The 22,161-nt window shown below is 43.5% G+C and overlaps 1 protein-coding gene across 16 annotated transcripts in view; it reads right to left on the bottom strand.

Annotated features, from left to right (window-relative positions):
• The window catches only part of KCNMA1 (potassium calcium-activated channel subfamily M alpha 1), an 881,172-nt gene that overhangs the window by 337,000 nt on the left and 522,011 nt on the right, over window positions 1-22,161 (bottom strand). The window lies entirely within an intron of this gene.

Genomic DNA, 22,161 nt, shown 5'->3' with positions numbered 1-22,161 from the left:
TATAGTCACTAAATTTGTTTTACTGTTTATCTTTACCAGTGAATTTGTATGAAGTGTGTGGCAAATCTGCTCAGCTTTTGCAAAGGCTAGTGTTGATGAAGTGGTGAACCAATTAATAAATTTGCACTGTTCATCTTGAGCAGTGCAAGACAGTATATTCCTGAAGTGCAGTGCTAGGTGCTGAGGGGTGGGAGGTGGATTTGGTTCTGGTGCCTAGCTCTGTGTGATTTATGAGTGGCTCTGGGAGCATTCATGCAATCTAGCTGGGTGTTGGGTTTCCACATGCGGTTGTGCAGAGTGATAATAGCACCTGGAGAGGTTTGTTGCTGGTCACTAGCAAGGTATTGAGAGAGACAGCCCAGGCTGGAGAGAGTTCAGAGGGCACAGTGGTCCCATGGGCCCAGGCTGTACCCCAGGAATCCTGTCACAATGTCACCTTTGTACACTCCTGCATTTGGTCAAGCTGGGACATGACAAACCTCTGCTGGGGTTCAAATTCAACTCTCTCTCACACTTGCCATCCCGTATCTATGGTGAAAAACTGTAATTTGAGGAAACATTTTCAGGATTTTATTCATTGCTGCACCACAAGGTGGCAATATTTTATGCAAACGTTCTGTTGTCATCGGATTTGGGGGATAGATTTGTGAGTTAATGGACTCAGTCTATCTAAAACGAGAAAGTGTGTTTCATTAGAAAACTTAGTAATTAACAATGATTAGTAAAAACAAATACTGAGGACACAGGGTTAACCCAAGCAGCTAAGTTACTCTATGGCATTCTACCAGAGTATGTCAATGGGACCCTGCACATTTCATTGGTTGGCTTTAGTGACTTTGGGAGATTTCCAAAGGCACAAAAGGGACTGCCTACGTACCTCTGAAAATCTCCTCCTATTTTCTCATGCTCATCAGACAAGTGCATTCGACACAAAGCTAAAGAAAATTGACTTTCTGCCAATTTCATGAGGTGATGTTAAGCAATACAACATTTTTCACAAGGAATTTTATTTGTCCTCCTATGCTAATTGTCAACATTCAGCCTCACTGAAGGCTTGATCCTGTTCCCACTGAGGTAAATGGCAAAATTCCCATTGACTTCAATGAGGTAGGAGGAGGCCCTAGGGTTCTATTAGTCTCCCACTGAATAAGAGAGATTTATGCAAGTAACTCTTGTGAATAGCAATAGGAATCATGTGCATAAACCTCCTGTGCATCAGTCAAGAACAACCACCTCTGAAAGATACAAAGACACAAATGGAAATGAGTGCTTTAATAATTTAGACCTCAGCCTATTTTGGCTGGTTCTGGGGGAATTTTTCTAGACAAATAAATAATAAAGGAAGATCAATTCAGAACACTCTTGTTAAAGAAAAAAAATCCATTTGCCTTGCTGTACTATTACAGATCTGGAGGTTCACTGAGAGTCTTAAAGCACCTTTAAAGCCCAGACAAATAAACTGAGAAAATCCTCTGGTGTATGTGACCAGAATATCTTCCTTTGACACACACTGTAACCAAACACTGTCACAGTTTCAGGGTTAATTGTACCTTTGACCCCTCTCCCCCTTAAGGTTTTCATTCCCAAGCCATTACCTTTCCTGGGGCAGAGGCCTGCATCTCCCTCCCTTCAGACTGGAGGTTTAGGTTGCAGACCCTCTGCAGCTCACTGCGATTTTCCAGCAGATCTGACAAGGGACCAGCAGCTATGGCTAACTCTTCTTCCAGGGACTACAATAATGTACAGTAGTTACTGAATTGCCTTCTCAGAGCAAACTGCATTTATTCTTAGGGTAAAAGCAATACAGAGATAACAAACACAAAAGCAATAAAAGAATCTAAATGTGTGCTAATAATTTGAAAATACACAAAATACATTTAAAAACATTAAATGCTTTAATGGTATGTATATATTTGCAATTACATAATGGGCTGTCGCTGGGTGATGGTTGGTGCCAATTGGCTGTCGCTGCCTGGAGGTGGCGCTGCTGTTGCCCAGGGCTGGGTGGGGAGCTGGGCTCTGGGTCGGGAGGTGCCCGGTTCACAGGGGCTGGGCTCAGAGCTGGCGATCAGGGCTGTGGAGTGGGGGGGTGAGGTCAGGGGGGTGCCCAGCTCAGAGGGGCTTACCATGCTGCTTACTCCCGCCTCCCCCCTCTCCCAGAGCCTCAGTGCACTGAGTCCAGAAGCGGCCCTGGACAGAGCTAAAGCGGCATGGCTCCACTGGACTTGAGCTCCCGCCACTCAGCCACAGCTCACAGCCCCGCCCCCTTACCACACGGCTCCGAGCAGGAGGAGCTCAGGCCCCAGCGGAGCCACGCCACTTTAGGTCTATCCAGGGCCGCTCCTGGATGCGGCGTGCTGAGGGATGGGGGAAGACGGAGGCGGGGGGGGAGCCTCCAACATTCTCATGGGGGCCCCTGCGGGGCCCAGAGCCTGGGGCAAATTGCCCCACTTGCTCCCCCCCCGGGTAGCCCTGTTCCACAGTGGTTACAGGGCAGGTCTACAGTGTAGCAGTTTGGAGGTGTTAAGCCAATTACAGTTTGTAATTTTCTTTAAATGGTTCTGTGGACGCCATTTAAGCACATTTACAATATAATTATATATTTTGCGGGGGAAGACTTCTGACCAGTCTGCTGCCAAATGTGTTTACGTTTCCATCCCCACTACTCTACTCCTCTCCCAAAATATTTCCAGACTATTGTTTTAATTAGGCACTAAAGCAGCCGTGACAGCGCTCGCTGTTGTCAGAGAAAGTCCAGCCCACCGTGCCAAGTTCCCGAATGGCATGCTTATTAGTCATAGCTCTGTAAACTGTCCTGCTCATATGATATATGAGCAACTTGGGAAGAAATTCCTGGGTTTCTCATTGCATGTGTGTATTTATGGGCTGGATCTCCGTGTGTTGTGGGTTTAAATACTGAGGTAAACAGACTGTGCTTCCCAAAACCAGATAATAAATCTCTCCAACAACAGGCTTTTGCAATTCCTACCTGATGCCTCTTCATCAGCAGCCCTATTTAGCTAATAATTTAAATAAAGAGAGCCCACATCTGCCCTCTGTTACACTTGAACAGCCTTATCAAAATCCATGAAAGCAGAATGTGTACTGCTGACTCTAATCACACCTAATTTTCACACTTCTGTTTTCCATTTGTTAAACCCACATCATATTTTCTCCCACTCATTCATCAATAGTCACTATTAACACACCTCTTAAAACTTACACTGGAAGGCTGGTGCTGTACTAATAATTAGTTAGACAAAGGCACCCCACAGCTAAATGATAGTATAACTGTGCTGTCTCTTCAGATATGTGATATCTATTCCAATTGTGTACACTGACCTCCCCACCCACAATCACACTTGCATCAAGGGGATTCTAAGCCTGTTGCCAAAATGGGATCTCCTGGAATGCATCTGTTCCATGGCAATAGCTGTGCTTAATATTGTCACAATATCTTTAGATTCAAATTGCCTGTGACCTCTACTTGTAAGCTATCTAGGAGATTAAGTACAAGAAGCTAAAGAGACAAGAATCAGACAGCTAAAAACTTGTTCTGGGCAGGATGGTTTTGATGCACTGTTGTTGTTATACCCTAATGGGTTAGGAAATAACCCATCCCCTACCTCATCAGATGATGAGGTATAAGGCATAATTTTTTAACAGCAAAAGTAATTAACCATTGGAACAACCTACTAAGGATCATAGTGTATTCTCCATCACTGACCATTTTTAAATCAGCTGCTCTAGGAATTATTTTGGGGAAGTTTTATGGCCTGTCTTTACAGGCCAGACTAGATGATTACAATGGGTCGCTTCTTGCCTTGGTATCTATGAATCTAGGACAACTGATATTTTTAGTTTGCCTTTGGATTTCTAAACTCAACCAGCACACCCATCCTTGTTTGTATACCTATGTACGCGTGCTCTTGGCTCCTGGGGACACTCCAGAACTCTCCTACTAACATGATCTCCAGATCTTTTACCTGTTCTTTGCTGTCTACCTGCCCTGCCATCACACACCCCTGCTGCTCTGTTCTCTTGTCATTCTCCCCCTCTGCCTTTGCTCACTTACTCTGTTAACCACCAAACTTAACTTCAGTGCCAGGGGAGATGGTTGGGCTGCTTGGGGCTCCCCAGGGGTGGCTCTTGCTTCTGCTGATGCCCCTTCCTGGGGCTCCCCATGGCCAAATCCCATCTGCTTCCCCATTCTGAACCCAGAGAAGGAAGCTGAATGAGAGGCTGTAAAAATAAAATAAAAAAAAAACAGCTAGTATGTGAACAGGTGCTCCTGTTGGCAGTAGGTGGGACTGCAGCCCACAGTTACCAGCTGTAGAGGAAACAGCAGCCCGACAAGGAAATCAGCCAGAAACTCCTGAGCTGACAACAGCTGTTCAAGGGACAGCTGCCAAAAATGACAGAAAGTTGTGAGAGTCCCAAATATTTTTCTGAGAGCTGGCAACCTCAGAGGTAACACAACAAATCATTACACACTAAGCCAGAGCCCACATTTTCAGAATACATGACACATTCTCCTACATTAAATAGTCTTGGAGGTCGCAGTCTATTTCTGAGGGAACAAAGTGCCCACCTCACTTAGGCAAAGGGAGAGCAGAGACTCATTTCTCTGCTTTGTTTTCTTTTCATTTTGTTACTTCAGCCTCTCACCCATCCTCGTTTGTCTGTTTTGCCAACTTATCACATTCTGTTTGACATCTCAGCTCTGTGGGGGCAGGGAAGGCCTCTTTCTTGTTTTTTCTGAACAGCGCTTAATATGGTACAGTCCTGATCTTTAACTGAGGTTTACAGATGCTACATGATACAAATAATAATTACAGCACAAAATCTGCACTCACAACTGACACTCCAATCTTTGTTGTTGTTGTTAGCCCTAGCACAACACCAACGGCTGGATGGACATTGAAAGTGAGCTTTCATCTACAATAGACATTGGTCCCCCAGATCAGATGAGAGGCAAATGTCCTGGCACTGTCATAGCTGTGCGGTACCATCTCCTTATAAAGGAGGCCGTTTTCAGGTTTAACAATCAAGGATCTTTCACAACACTAAATAATCTCTCTTTGACATGCACACTCACATTTGTAATCACATTTTTAATCATGAAGCAGCAATCTGAGCAGCTAACATATTCAACAAGAATGTAGTTATATTATAACCAGGTTAAATGAGCAGAATACAACACATTTCACTATCAGCACTAAACTATATTAAAAGAATGCTGAGGTTGGGAAAGCCTTCCTTTATAACCCTGGGTAAATCAAGCTCTTTGTGCCTCAGTTCTCCAAATACAAAATGACAACTTCCTTGCTCTTACCCTTTGTCTGTCTGTCTTGTGCCATTCAGGCCAGAGCCTGTTTTTAACTGTGTGTTTGTACAGCACTTAGAATAATGGGCCTCAAGTTGCTACTGTAATACACACACACACAACTGTTTAGTACCCTCCAGACCAGGGGTGGGCAAACTTTTTGGCCCAAGGGCGACTTTGAGGTTGCAAAACTTTATGGAGGGTAGGGAGGGAAGGCTGTGCCTCCCCAAACAGCCTGACCCCCACCCCCATCCTCCCACTTCCCACCCCCTGACTGCCCCCCTCAGAACCTCCGACCCCTCCTGCTCCTTGTCCCTTATCCGCCCCCCTCCCAGGATCCCCCGGGACCCCACCTCCTATTCAACCCCCCGGCTCCCAGTCCCCTGACTGCTCTGAACCCTATCTATGCCCCTGCCCCTTGACAGGCCCCTCCGGGACCCGACACCTATCCAACCCCCCATTCCCCATCCCCTGATCCCTATCCACACCCCGTCCCTGACAGGCCCCCCGGAACTCCCATGCTTATCCAACCCCCCCCATCCCTTGTCCCCTGACCGCCCCCCAGAACCACCACCCCATCCAACCACCCCCTGATCCCTGTCCCCTGACTGCCCCTGACACCCCTTGCCCCTTATCCAACCCCCCACAGCCCTCATCCCCTTACCATGCCGCTCAGAGCAGCATGTCTGGCAGCTGCACCGCCCGGCCGGAACCAGGCACGCTGCTGCGCTGCTCGGCGGGAGCACGCAATTCCGCCGCCCAGAGTGCTGCCCGCGCGGCGGCATGGCTGCAGGGTCGGGGGTAGCCTCCCCGGCCAGGAGATCAAGGGCTGGGCAGGATGGTCCCATGGGCCAGATGTGGCCCATGGGCCGTAGTTTGCCCACCTCTGTTCTAGACGCTATAGGAAAAGTTGTGGTAATAACATGGAGGCCAGCAGGATACGTCTGTGATTTCCTGAGTTTGCTTTGCAAGCTCCAGCTTTTATAGTATAAGCAAAGTCTTGGTTTTTCAAGCCATTTGTAGCCAACTACCATTTATTTGTGCAATTAATGTAACTGCATTAAATCTAATGATATAATTGGTAAAAGTCTGAGTTATTAAACAGTTAGAAAGCATGACAATGATTGCCTAAAATTACATTATGACATATAATGATACCATTTTGATGTGTAATGTGGTAAAAATAATTATGAATATTTGAGACATATTAAAAAAAAAATCTACGGTGTCTGGCCAGTAGCCAATATTTTACAAGGACACTGTCAAGTAGCTTTGCACTTGTCCTAAAACTTAGGGTATGTCTATACAGCAACTAGATTCCTGCAGCTGGCCCATGACAGCCGACTCGGGCTGCAGGGCTGTTCCATTGCTGTGTAGACTTCCGGGTGTGAGCTGGAGCTCAGGCTCTAGAACCCTGCAAGGTGGGAGGGTTCCACAAGGATCACAGGACCCCCAGAGACTGAGTCAGTTGGCACAGGTCAGCCGCAGATTTTTCTTTGCTGTGTAGACGTACCCTTAAATTCTTGTTTAAAAGAGGGGTTGGGAAGGCAGGGATGGGGGATGAAGGTATTCAAAACTTAACAGAAAACTGCTTGCTGTTCTAGTGAAAACAGCTTGGTAATTATTTTCATTTAAATATTCCCTGAGACTTGAGCCAAATACAAGAGCACTATGCTATTCCATGAATCCCTGAAAGTGAAATGGACTGTGCAGCTGAGTTGAAATAGTAAAGTTCTTGGTCCTCCAATTACCAAGAGCACTAGTATCAGAGGGGTAGCCGTGTTAGTCTGGATCTGTAAAAGCAACAAAGAATCCTGTGGCACCTTATAGACTAACAGACGTTTTGCAGCATGAGCTTTCGTGGGTGAATACCCACTTCTTCGGATGCAAGTGCACTAGGATATCTTGTAGGAGGAACTTCATAAAAGTCGGGACTATTGAGTAAGAGGTCATTCTCTAGCTCTTTGCAAAAGCATTTGGGAGTCTTCGGTGTCTCTGCTCACATGACATGGGCCAGAAATTCACTATAAACAAAATTAAACTGCTCAGTCTAGTTCACTATGTATGTGAAACACACAATTTAAACAAAGTTATGATAGAATAAAAGAAATTACAGATGGAAAATGGAGGGGACAGTGAGGCCTATTGCACAGCCCACTTTGTGCCTCAGTTTCCCCATCAGTAAAATGGGGATATGGATACTGCCCTCCATTGTAAAGTGCTTTGAGATCTATGGATGAAATGTGCTATATCAGAACTAGTCATCATCATCGTATTATTATTAATAATAAAAGACCTGTTGGAGAATCCAGTTCACCCTCCCTTGCCAGTTCAGGATTGTTCCATACTATATAATTTCTAAAGTTTTGCTCAGCCTGACTGGGGAGCTCCCACCATTTCCCTCTGATTTAAGCTGCTAGCCTCATTTAGTTTATTGGGTGCCCAACTTGAGACACCTTGAAGGAGCCTGATTTTCAAAGTGTACTGGGAGCTTTCTGAAAATCAAGCGCCATCAAGCTGGGCATGAAAGACTGAGGAACCTAAATAGCACTATGCTATTCCATGAATCCCTGAAAGTGAAATGGACTGTGCAGCTTTCTGAAAATCAAGCGCCATCAAGCTGGGCATGAAAGACTGAGGAACCTAAATCACTAATCACTTTTGAAAATGTAGACCCATAGTAACACTAGCCTAAGTAAGTACCCTTCTTTAAATATATGATTTTCATCTTGTCAGGCTCCCAGGCAATTTCAAATACATTTTTGAATACCAAAACCTAAATTATTATAGCCTAAGAGTTAAATTCTCCACTCATTAACCCTGGTGTAAATCCAACAAACTGGATGATCTATAACTGACAGCAGAACTGGGCCCTAAATACTTACAAAATTGGGTTTTAGGACCAAATTTTGGTCAACTATTGTAGCGTATACATTGCCCAAAAACTCAGAAGTACTTTTTTGCCACTATCACATATTGCATAAATGGACATTTACTTTTAAAATGATTTCTGTGAAAGAAAGAAATTTGCTTCCAGGCTATAACCTTGTATGCTAAGACGTAGCCCAGAGCCAAAATTTAATGGCTGAGATACAAACCTATACAAATAGGAATTTTTATAAAGGAAGTATTAACAGAACCTCAGGTACAGCAGTACTGCAGGGATTTGCTGGAATACAAATCACTGCATTTACTTCTAAGTAAAAACTGAAAAGTGCTATCTGAGAGATTGCTTTCTTAATCTGTCTTCCTCAGTAAATGCTGTCAAAACTGACTTCCACCCGGAACCTTGATTTACATATTTTAAATGGGGAAAACCCTCCTTTCTTAGGTTAGTACTTTGGGTATTCAGCTGTCGCAATTTACTCAAGTTCAACTTCATTTTTTAAATATAAGTTACTGCAAGTTTGGCTTATTTTATTTGTTTGTTCTTTAAACTAAATGAAATCTCCCCGCTCCCTCACCATCTATCCTTAGTGTGCCACAGTCCTGGGCAGCGCAGCTGGGGTCTCTTCTAAAACCTTGTCAGAATCTTCAATGGCTTGCCACTAGTATTGCTGCTCAGAGAGTCCTAAAGCACTCAATACTTGCATAATAAAATCATTACAGTATGATTTACAGAGATGCACACATACAACTTCAGGATGAAGAGGATGTTTGCAGATTGTTAGGAGCATCTGTGCAATGAAATCATCAAATCGACTGAATGGAACCGTCTGGCTTAAGTGAATACACTCATCTAGTCCCATTATAAATGGTATCAATAGCTTTTCTCATCAGGTTCCTGAACTTGTAAATAACCACAATGCTAACCCCCACACATATTTTTGATCAGCAGAACATCAACAAACTGATCTTTACCAATGATGCACGAGTCAGGTTGCTGATAGTTTGAGCCAGTCAAAAACTGCAGAATAGCATTCACTAATAGTCTTTTGAATTCCAAATCGCTGTTTGGCTCAAACACATTCCTGTCCCTTTTTAATCACAAACTTACACATAAAAGGATTTGTATCCCTCAAGAACAGTCAGAGAATAGCTGTTCTTTGTACCAATGCCTGTATTCAAGATGCAGGAACAAGTATACTTGTTATTCTCTTTAAAATGTTTCAGTCATCCAATTACAGAGCAGACAATACCATCTGACTAATCACCTATCATGACAACAAATGGGAAATAACCAACATGAACAGCTCATGAACAACCAATAGGCTGAAATACGTTTTCATTAACTGTTTGCCAGATAGTTTAGCTTTGATTCATCAGGAGTAATGTAAAATGAGTAAGTTCACATGGACCACTCAGTCTACAAAAAGGAGTTTTTGCCAAATACTCATAGAACTAAGTTCCAATCATGGCATGATTAACCCATGTTATTTTTATTATTGCTGATAATACTATTAATATTATTTGTATCATGCAGTACACGTGCATGGCATATTAAACATAAATAATGGGACAGCATTACATACAAATAATAGGACAGATGGGAATGATTTCCACCTTAAACAATGATTCCTAGTATTAATATATGGTTCAGAGAATTCGTTTTACCACGAGCATTGCACCAAGACAATATAGTTTATTGGAAATGTTGGGACAGATCCTTAGATGTGTTAATCAGCATAGCTCCACTGATTCCCAGGAGTGATTAACTTCTAATGGTACAAAGTTTAAGGCACTAGAGCAAGAGAATTATAGCATCCCAGTATATCACCATATCTCAGATGTGGAGGAGAGCTGCAGCTACAGAGAAACAATGGAAGAACATGTATTGATCAGAATATAGTGCAGATCTGTATTTAACCAAACATTGTTACCATATTAAGGCAGCTTGGTGATCTATGTGAAATTAGTTGTGGAGTCTCCGTTTAGTTCTTAGCTGGTGTTGCTCTTTAAAAAGGACCCCCAAAACATCAGAAAAATACCTCTTGTAGGCAGCCTCAGCAAAGACGACAGACTGAAGGGTTCATGGAGACAGAGTTATCAGCTCAGCCCTAGAGATAGTGCTTTAAGCCAGCATTACACACGGGTAGTGCTGCCTGGGTGTCCTAGGACGTGTACTGAACTGAAGATATTACATTCATTAAGGCACTTTTCACAGGTGACTAAAAGTTATTTAAATATTTTGTATGATTAAAATTTAAAATATGACTGCACATATCTCAGAGAGTAAGCACACGATAGAAGACAATCCCCATAATGCAATGGCTCTCAAATTGTGAGCAGCACAATAACATTCTGAGAAGCATACTCTGTCAAAGTCTGTATAAAACCTGCCCAGTATTCAAGCTGTAGCAGCATATATTTAATTTCCATAGGGATGATAATTTGAGCATGCATCCTAACTAAGTTGGGGTCTGACTTCAGAGAAAAAATATTCAGTCATCTTTTATAACAGGAAATATTGGTGTTTTCTTTCTATCTATCCTCAATTGTCACCATACCCCCCGATGCCTTGCTAAAAATATGCATGTGTGCACGCATACTTTATATTATATTATACACAAACATACATATATACCTACTCTCAGAATTTATTCCAAAACTTTCAAATTGAGTACCCAAAGCAAGGCAACTGTGTAAGTGACCAGGATTTTCAGAAGTGCTGCCACTCAACAGTTCCCATTGGCCTCAAGATCATGCTTTCAGGGATGCTTTAAACTGTGGTCAGCTGCAATGGCCTCAGGGAACTATCTGGCAGCTAAGAATAGCTGGATATAGCTGTGGAATAGCACAGTACCACTCTGGCCATTCCCCCTCAGTTGTAGCCCAGGAGCAGAGTAGAGCCATCCTGGAAGCTCTGCACAACTTGGAAAATCCTCTTAAACTGGGTTGTTATGATCCAATATGACTGGTTTATATGCACCACCGAATGGTAACCAAGTGCAAGAGTGGGCCTGTGAATCAGGCTCTACAATTTTTCAAATTCAGGCTAATTATTGCTGTCATCCATTTTAAGGAAGAGGTACTTCAGACACTAGGCTTGATAAATTCTATACATGAGTTTATTTCTATACAATGCAAAGGAAATGCTTAGACTATTCAGAAGTGTACTGATTTCCCTTGATTGCTATCAAAATAAAGTTGAAATGCATTTTGCAATCAGTATATATTTATATGTCAATGTGATATTTCGGTTTACTCAAAGGAAGCTTACTATTCCAGTGATGCCTCCTTTGAGCCTCTCCTGTAAGATCAATAAATGCAGGTGCTCATCTGCCAATCTCATTGCACTCAGAATCAGAATCTATAACTAATGCTGTCACTGGCTTTCAGAGCAAGACAGAGGAGAATGAGCTGGAACAATAGCTTAGTAGGCAATAAGCCCATGCAGATCATAAAGAATCTTACAATAAGAGGTAAATTTAAGAATTCTTATATTCAAGTGCCGGCCATCTCTGGAGGAAGGTTACTTTTGCAATGACCAGAATTATCTTAAGCATCCCAAGTTGCTTTACAAACTCCATGTTCAAATCAGTTTGCCTATCACTAAAGTGTACAGCTTTCTGGGGAGAAAAATTATTCAATAGCACATAGTAACACTGCATGGCAATGAAAGACAAGAGATGAAAAATAAGTTATTTGATTAAGAGCTTGTCTACACAGTACTGTAAAGCACATTAGAGGGGTATGATTTGTAGACACTGCTGGTGAAAACAAAGAGGAACTGTTTGTTCACATCAGCAAGTCTGCACAGGGCAGTTTAGAGCACAGCATCTTAGAATGCTCTACACATCACATCCCTTTACTGTGCTTTACAGTGCCATGTAGACAAGCACTAAAACTGTAGGAGGAATTCAGAAAACCAAAATCAAAGTGTGAGCCTGGCCAAAGGACAACACTATCAATAGCGTCCTAACTTGGAGTCAATAATAGAACTTACTGAATCATCATCCCCATTTCCTGCGGCATCTTGGATTTTCCTCAGCAGTCTCTCATCCAAGTGCTGGCCAGGCCCATCATGACTTAGTTTATAAAATTGGATGTGATTAGAGCACAAGCTGACGTGCCTACAGGCATAAGATCAGCCACAGACCAGCACTGTGGTGCATGTTATGGTAGCTCCACCTATATTGTTTTACTGAAGGAAATCAAGACAGTAAAAGAGAAATGAATGAAGTTTAGAAGAATGGGCAGCTGAAGACTATGAGCCAGCACAAGCTAACATATGAAGATTATGGCAGCTGAGCAATCCTCTACTCCAAAAGCTTTGGCTTTGTGCCAAACAACTAAGTGAATAAGGAGTGAGACAAGCTGAGAAGCAGCAGCAGGTCTTAGGTTATTTATGCTGTAGCTTTACCAATCCATTAAAAGTGTTTGGGATTTTTTGGGAGGGAGGGGGGAGGTTCTGTTTTGGGGGATTTTTAAAGCACAATAATCTGCTTGAGCATTCTTAGGTACTTCACGTGTAAAATGATTGTTTTACATTGTTGTAGCGCTACAAACCTGTATTACCATACAAAAGGGAAAATGTTTCAAAACCACTTTTTGGAGTGATGAAACTGTGCAGAACTGTCACTGCAGCTTAAATATAAATCGTATCTTAAAAAGAACAGGGCAATGATGAAGCTAGATCAGAGGTGGGCAAACTACGGCCTGCAGGCCACATTCAGCCCATAGGACCGTCCTGTCTGGTCCCTGAGCTCCTGGCCCAGGAGGCTAGCCCCCGGCCCCTCTCCTGATGTCAGGGCCGCCCAGAGGATTCAGGGGGCCTGGGGTCTTCGGCAGCGGGGGGCCCCCGCTTCGGCGGTAATTCAGCGGCAGGGGGTCTTTCTGCTCCTGGACCTACCGCCGAAGTGCCCCGAAAGACCCGCGGCAGGGGGCCCCCACTGCTGAAGACCCAGCACTTCGGTGGCGGGTCCCAGAGTGGAAGGACCCTCCGCCGCCCTAGAGCAGAAGCAGCTCCGGGGGCCCGAGCCCTGCGAGAATTTTCCGGGACCCCCGGAGCAAGTGAAGGACCCCGCTCCAGGGGCCCCGAAAAAGAAAAACTCTCGTGGGGGCCCCTGCAGGGCCTGGGGAAAATTGCCCCACTTGCCCCCCCCCCCCGGGTGGCCCTGCCTGCTGTTCCCCCTCCCCCGCAGCCTCAGCTCACTCTGCTGCTGGCGCAGTGCTCCGGGCAGCGGAGCAGCAAGCTCCTGGGGCAGCACAGCTGCAGAGCCTGGCCTGACCCAGTGCTCTGTGCTGCACGGTGCGGCTGACTGTCCTGGTGCAGCCATGCCACCAGCCACTGATGCTCCAGGCAGTGCAGTAAGGGGGCAGGGACCAGGGGGGGGTTGGATAGAGGGCAGAGGAGTTTGGGGGATGGTCAGGGGGTGTGGATACGGGTCAGGGCAGTCAGAGGGCGGGGGAACAGGGGCATTGACTGGGAGCAGGGGTCCAGGGGGGGCAGTCAGGAAGGAGGTGGGGTTGGATGGGGCGTCAGGAGGCAGTTAGGGGCAGGGGCGGTCAGGGAAAAGGGGTGGTTGGATGGGGCAGGGGGCAGTCAGAAAGGAGAGGGGGTTTGGGGAGGCAGTTAGGGGCAGAGGGCAGTTATGGGCAGAGGGTCCAGGGGCTGTCAGGAAAGGGGTTGGATGTGGCAGGGGGTCTGGGGACAGAGAGCAGGGGGGGTGGATGGGGTGGGGGTCCCCAGGGCTGTCAGGGAACGGGGGGGGGTGGATGAAAACAACAAGAATGCCAATGATCTTGGTGTCATCTCTATCACCTATGAGATAAAGATACCTTTAGTACATACAAGTTCAAAATAAAGCATCTGAATCTGTATTTCAAGGCCACCCCTCCAGTGTTTTGCCCCACCTCCAGTGTTTTGGCTTGGAGTGAAAAATGGGGACCATTTGGAAAATTTGAATGCCAATTCCAATTTTGAACATTCCAAAAGTTCCAGAGTATTTGGGGGCTCTAAGAAGGAGGTTTGGATCTGGCTCATCTCTACCTTTGACATGGAAAAGAACCAAAAAGAACTGATTGAAACGACATAACACTTGGGGGAAGAAAAAAAAAAGGAGGCTTATCTTGTGTAATGGCTTTACATGGTGATCAGATTCAGAAAACCGTGCTCCCGCTTTATGAATCTGTCCATTATAACCAACGATAGTTCACCTCTTCACTTTGAAGTCTCTTATAAAATGCTCTGTAAAATGCACCTAAATAGAACATATGCTTGGTTCTCAGATATTTCTTTAGGCTGTTCAGATTAGGAAGGGACAGATAAAAAACAGATCCTAACCTTCAGCAATAGATTCATAAATTTCAAGATGGGACCATTGTAATCATCTAGTCCATTGGTTCTCAACTTTTCCAGACCATTATACCCTTTTCAGGAGTCTGATTTGTCTTGCGTAGCCCCAAGTTTCACCTCACTTAAAAACTACTTGCTTACAAAATCAGACATAAAAATACAAGAGTGCCACAGCACACTAGTACTGAAAAAAATTCTTACTTTCTCATTTTTACCATATGTAACCCTTCTGCCAGGTGAAGCCAGGTCTGCCAGGTGAAGCAACAAGGGCTGGGTTCCATATCTAGGGGCTCCTTTTCAACAATATAATACAAAACCGGCTCGAGTCCCCACCCAGTGACCTGGGACAATTACACACCATTCCCTGGATCCTTCTAAGAGGCAATACTTCCCCTCTTGCAAGCACAGAATCTGAATGTAGCAAAAACTTTTAATAAAAGGAAGGAATTAACTCAGCATTAATTTGGGAAAACACCACAACTAGGGCTCATAAACACAAACCATGAGGAAAAGACTCACCCACACAAGGATAGCAACCATTTATTACTCCTGCCCCAATAACAAGGAGACTGGGGATCCAACACCAGTCACCAGCAGTTCCATCAGGCTGAGCACTTAGATAGCGTACGTGTGTCCATGCAAATGAGATCAGCTTCTGAACTCTTTCCACAGCTCACCACTAGATGGCAGGGGAGAACTCATCCAGACTTTGCTTACACATATAATTATAAAATAAATTAACTGGAATGTAAATATTGTACTCACATTTCAGTATGATACTTGAACCTATTTGTCACTTGTGAACCTTGTCTAAAGCCTGAACCCCAGGCAGCGGGGCTGAAGCATGTAACGTAACTTTTTGGAATCCCTATAGTGTGGAACCTCAGGCATTTGCCCTACTTGCCATTTTTGCAAACCTCTCCCCCCAAATCTGTCCTGTCACCCCCCTGGCAGCTGCAACCCCCCAGGTTGGGAAACCTGATCTAGATGAGTTGATGTGCCCCTTGGAAGACCTCTGAATACCCCCATGGATACACATATCCCTGGTTGAGAACCACTGATCTAGTATGACCTCCTGTACAACACAGGCCATAGAACTTTCCCAAAATAATCCCCAAAGCATATCTTTTGGAAAAAACAGCCAGTCTTGATTTAAAAATTGTCAGTGATGGAGAATCCACCATGATCCTTAGTAAATTGTTCCAATGGTTAATTACTCACTATTAAACATTTATGCCTTTTTTGGACTTACAGGATGAAATTCAATAAGGACAAATGCAAAGTACTCCACTTAGGAAGGAACAATCAGTTGCACACATACAAAATGGGAAATGACTGCCTAGGAAGGAGTACCATGGAAAAGGTAAATGAATCAACAGGGTAACTCTCTTGCAAAAAAACCAAACATTGTGGGATGTATTCGCAGGAGTGTTGTAAGCAAGACACAAGAAGTAATTCTTCCGGTCTACTTTGTGCTGATTAGGTATTGCCTGGAGTGTTGTGTCCAGTTCTGGGTGCCACATTTCAAGAAAGATGTGAACAAACTGGAGAAAGTCCAGAGAAGAGCAACAAAAATGATTACAGGTCTAGAAAACATGATTTATGAGGAAAGATTGAAAAAAATGAGTTTCTTTAGTCTGGAGAAGAGACAATGGAGGGAGGGGCATAACAGTTTTGAAGTAAATAAAAGGTTGTTACAAGGAGGAGAGAGAAAAAGTGTTCTCTTTAACCTCTGATGATAGGATGAGAAGGAATAGGCTGAAATTGTAGCAAGGGTGGTTTAGGTTGGACATTAGGAAAAATTTCCTAACTGTCAGGGTAGTTAAACACTAGAATAAATTGCCTAGGGAGGTTGTGGAATCTCCATCAGTGGAGATTTTTAAGAGCAGGTTAGATAAATACTCATCATAGATAATACTTTGTCCTGCATTGAGTACAGGGGTCTGGACTAGATGACCTCTCGAGGTCCCTTCTAGTCTTACGATTCTATGATTTCCAGTCTGAAATTGTGTCACTTCAACCTCCAGCCACAGGATCATGTTGTACATTTCTCTGCTAGATTGAAAAGCCCATTATTAAATATTCGTTCCCCACATATGTACTTATAGACTGTAATTAAGTCATCCCTTAATTTTCTCTTTGTTAAGATAAACAGATTGAGCTCTTTGAGTCTATCTCCATAAGGAATGTTTCCTAATCCTTTAATATTTCTGGTGGCTCTTCTCTGAGCCCCCTCTCCAGTATATCAACATCCTTCTTGAATTGTGGACACCAGAACTGTAGACAGTATTCCAGCTGCAGTTGCACCAGTGCCTAATACAGAGGTAAACTACTTAATATATTTATTTACAAAAATTAAAATTCACGGAGTTATGCTGGTATAATAGAGATGGGAATTTGGCCCACTAAGTGTAAATACATGTGTGAACCAGTTAGTAGATGTATGACTAATATTTGGAAGTGCCTCATGCATTTATGGTATTCAACCTCAGTAACTTTCAGTGCAATTATGATATTTACAGTGCTGTCTTTGTGCAGAACCTACCGTGCAGTTGTTACTGCTTTTAACCAGCAGCTACCTATATAGCTAGAAGGCTGTAAACCAAATAGTAAAAATAATGACCTTCTGCTAAAAAGCCCCTAGGATACTTTTTTCTTCACCTCTTAATAGTTATTCTTTTAACTATTTTAAAAAAGAAAAGCAGCAGCATACAGTTCTTGGCATGCTTTGTTGAACATGACAAGGCCTACTGCAAAAAAAAAGAGAGAGAGAGAGGAGCTGCTTTACATCAAAAACAGGTCAGATTTATTGGAATGTGCGAGCAGCAGAGTAATTTGAAGGTTTTATGACAGGCAGTAGCAAAAAATTTTCAAATTCTTATATCAACCTGACAACTAAAAAGGAAACTCCAATTTTTATTTTTATTTTTTTGATGTACAGCCTCAAAGGAAACTGAAGGTTAAGCACTATCAATCTCATGTAAGAATGGACCAAAATCCTCCTTTTTAATGACTTTCCCCACTGTCTGTACAACTTCTCAGTTAATTCATTCCTACAGCCTGTTTCTAAAAAGGTCTGACCTCATGTATTATGCAGATCACAAACTACTGAGCTATCAATCAAATTCTTCTACTTTCTCAACAAGCTTTGTGTAAACATCCCAGAGCCTTTCAAAAACAATAAGACCAATTAACTGAAACATTCAGCAACACAGATTATAACAGCTATTCTTCAGAGACTATGGCTAATATTCCTCCTTTGCAGGATATATATTGAAGGAAGAAATCTCTGAATTTTGTAAGTGTCTGAGTCATCTCATGTACCACTTCAAAGACAAAACTACAATTCTATTTAAACATGGAATACAGTGTTCCTGAGACATGCATGAGATCCCTTGGGGTTTGAATACCCTTGACTTCTAATGAGTGCAAATCAGTCTCCTTTTCTTTCAGTAACCTCATAGCATGACTCCTTCCCCCTGCCATCCATCTCAGTTTCTCTGGTTTTATGCTCTGTAAGTCTGGCTAGATTGCTAAAACAACTAGAGATGGGTCCACACCAAAAACTCTGGATTTGAATATCTACCAAATTCTGGGAGAGCTTGAATAGAAATCCAGAGATGAAATTTGCAGCTTGACTCCATCTGTGCAAATAATTTTTAGGGCTTTCATAACAATACCAGATTGTGATGCACCAATTGGTACCAAAGGACAACACTCTTAAAGCTGGCAGCTCTATGTAGTGGAAGGAAAGTGCCATAAAAGTGCCCATGAAAGTTTAAATATATATGCTATTCCTGAGAGAGTGAAGTGTTTTCTGATGCTCTAACGTAACAGTTCTGCACAATTTTACAGTACTGTAAATTCATTATAAAGTTAAATAGGAAGTTAACATCAAAGATAATAATAGAAAGTGACAATTAAAAGACTTGATTATTTTTAGATTTTATATAAGGCATCTGTGAGGATCGGCAGTTAGCTATATAGGTGATGGACAACACTGGAAATTAAACAAGATGCCTAACTCCTAAATAGTGTACTACATAACTACTCTCCTGAAAGCTATAAAAGATAGGGCAAAAGGTGACTCCAGGTGATTACAAGTTAGGAAGGGCTTCTCGATATGGTCATGGACAAAGTGCACAGAACAAGACAATCTTCACATTGATCTACATCGTCCCCAGTGTCTAATGAAAGTGCAAGAGTGATGTCAGATAGATTTGGGCTGTGGTGAGCATTCCAACAGCACATGCTTTCAAATGCACACACTAGGAAAGGGACAAGTAAGATCGCCAAAGGAGATAATGCTAATATAGGCCTGGTCCAGAAATGTACATGCTTAAGTGTGTAGTAGAACTGGGAGAGTCAATGCCATTTTATGTCATCATTCACTAACCCTCATACCCTAATCTCTCTGGAAGCTGAGGTTCCTGTTAGTATTAGTGTGCTTGGGTTAGTGTTTTCTCTCTTTCTGACTTTGCATTGTGTGACCTCTGGATGCCAAGTGGCAGGGGTCACGGGTGCAAGGGTGTCCCCTAGGTTCACCAAAAGCATATCATGTAAGGTCTCTAAGGAAAGTCTGTGTCACACTGATCATCACAACCACTGCAAGATGTTATGCGTAGAAAATATGTGGACTTAAGTATATATGCTGAAAATTAGGTTCTCTAGGCCTTGTAGTTAAAGGCAGATCACTCAAAGGTAGTGTGCCATGAGACAAATTTCTTCAGAGGGGAGATGGGAGTCCCTTATCTCCCTGGACGACCATTTTGTCTTACAGTAGACACTATTAGCATAGGTTTCAGAGTAGCAGCCGTGTTAGTCTGTATCTGCAAAAAGAACAGGAGTACTTGTGGCACCTTAAAGACTAACAAATTTATTTTAGCATGAGCTTTCGTGAGCTGCAGCTCATGAAAGCTCATGCTAAAATAAATTTGTTAGTCTTTAAGGTGCCACAAATACTCCTGTACTATTAGCATAGTGAGTCAAATGCTAATGAAGAGCTTGGAGAGACTTCAGAAGGAAATTAACAGGAAGAGGTAACAGCAGGGAGCTGAGGGAGACTATGTTTTCAGGTGAACATCAAAGGTCTGGTCTGGTGTAGCTGAGGGTGCAAAGCCCCACTCTGGCATGCCTCAATCTTCGAAAAGGGTTTGGGGTAAGCGATCCTATACGAGGTAGAGGAATGTCTTTTGAGTTAAGTTTAGGATCTGGACAGTGTGTTCTGATTTTGTTTTATATGTAACCATTTGTTTCCAATATGCTTACTTTTTAATCACTTTAATCTCTGTTCTTTGATAATAAACTTACTCTTGTTTTCACTATATCCAAGTGCTGTGTGTTAAGTATAGGGACAAACCTGGGTTGATTCTTAAGCTGGTGTGTACGATTGCTTTGGAAGTTGCGAATCTGAGAGGTCTGTGGTTGTTCAGTGGCACGAGAGCTGGGCACTCCAGAAGGACACTTGGAGGACTCAGGGTTGGTGTGTGCCTATCGCTAACCTGCACAGAGAGGGTGAGGCCTTGCAGGCAGTGCTTGTGTTGCCAGAGGCGGGTGGAGTCAGGGAGCTGATCCAGAGCAACCACAGACAAAACTTCCTCACTCTAAGAGCAGGCTGTAGCGAGGTGCCACAAAGCCCTGGGTACCTCTGGGAAACATTACACACTGTTTAATGAATTTAGTGTTTGTGAGGGATGCTGTGGTGTTAGTCTGAGAAATTAAGTCCTCTACTGCCTTAACCCGCAGAATAGGTGCAGCACAAGCAAAGTCAGCATAAGCTTTCTTACACTGCTCACCACCACTGTGCATGAGATCTGAACTGGAGGGCATCTCTGTCACCCTTATTGGCAGTTTCAGCAGAGTGGCAATATTTTTCAGAAACAACATTTTCAGTGAATTTCACTTTACAGGTTTAGTCCCTAAAAAGTGCTTTCTTCCCTCCACAGTAGTAATAATGAAAACAGAATGACAAATCTCCCCTCTTTAAGTATGTTCATTCCTGATGCCCAGGAGTGGTTCACAGGCTAGGTGGTGGTGGCAGTGTAGGAACCCATCATTAAAGTACTGGCAATGCACTGATTCTGCAACTCTAGAAAATCTGCATTACAGCCCATCTTAGTTTCCATTAACTGGAACTGACATCATAAGCACACCTCACACTGACACACAGCTTGTCTACTGGAGCCTTTTCTCTATGTTAGGAGTCTGTATCCTATAATCCCCAACTTTATTCTTCTAACTCTGATATGGAATTGACAATAGGTTGAAGTCTTTTTGGGTACTACATTAGCTTTCCCTCTGTCTGGTGGATATCTGTGTCAGCTTTTATATCTCTGATGGAGTGTAGTAGAGCTCATTTTAACTCAGTTGCATCTGATGTGTAATGTGTAGCAGCTCAATCTTCATCCCTTCCCCCTGATGCCTTCCTCCATACTCCGAAAGATTTACAGGGGAACTTCCCTCTGTCTCCAGTGAGGCTCTACAATAGTTTCCCCTGCAGATGACAAAAGACTACATCAGGGAATTCCTTATGTTAGATGGAGATCTCACAATCTCCTAAGTGTCTGACTGGATCTATTTCAGAGCATCCCCTTCAGCCAACATGGGAGCTAAGCAGAGTCTCCCTGTGTATTGTGGGAATAGGCCGCAGAGCCTCCTTGTGTCAGGTGTGGGTCTGCATTAGAGTACATTCCATTCTATTGTTACAATAAAATTGCCCCCACCTCCCAATGGGGTCCCCTGGGTAAGCCCCAGCATTGTATATTGCTTATGCTTTGAGATGCGCTGGAAAGGATTTTGGAAAGGGTTAAAGGTGTAAGTGTGGAGTGAAAAATTTCTCTGCAGGTTGCGAGAGGCTGAAGGGGGAGAAAGGGAGAAGGGAATGGGTTAACTCGACGCTCCATCTTGGTCCAAAAATAAAAAGCTAACTCCAGCCGCCCAAGGCCAATGCACACAAACAAACTCTCTAATGCCCAAAAGCCAAAAGCTCATATCTCAACCCCGACCAGCCATGAGAAAAGAAAAGGAATTGAGCTGAACCAAACCGCAGGAGCTGCAAAGCTAGTAAGACTGCAAAGGTCAGCAAGTTAAAAAACAACAGCCTTGCATTCCTGAAGCCGGTGTGTTTTGGGAAAGTTTAGGAAGCCATGGAAAGTCGGTTGGGACTGGTACAAAAAGCACGGGGAACAGAGGTCCCTGAACAAATGCCCCCAGAAGAACCCAGGGCTTAAAACTCCTTCCAAAAGCTAAAGCAAGTCAGAGATCATCAGTGGACCCTGGATGGCCTGTGGAAAGGACAAAACTCTCATCCATCCTTCCCACTCTTCTTCTTACATTACACCCAGGCTTGGCCAGCCTTGGTTTGTGCATGTGAGTATGAAAGTGGGTAAGGGCTTGGGCACTAATGATTTCTTCCTTCCTTTCATTGATGTGAGGAGAACCCAGCACTCACTGCTGTTATTTAATTAATAAAGTTTTAAAATTTGCCACTTGGTGTGCTCCTTCATCTCCTCCCCTAATGGTCCTGCAACCTCAGCCTGATCACCTGACACCCCAGGCAGATTGGTAACAAAAATCTGTCACACTATCAGCTTTTAAT

Source organism: Mauremys reevesii, linkage group 7, assembly GCF_016161935.1.
Source record: "Mauremys reevesii isolate NIE-2019 linkage group 7, ASM1616193v1, whole genome shotgun sequence".
Classification (NCBI taxonomy): domain Eukaryota; kingdom Metazoa; phylum Chordata; order Testudines; family Geoemydidae; genus Mauremys; species Mauremys reevesii.
The sequence above is the reverse complement of the archived record's forward strand: the minus strand, read 5'-3'. Positions and strand labels throughout refer to the sequence as shown.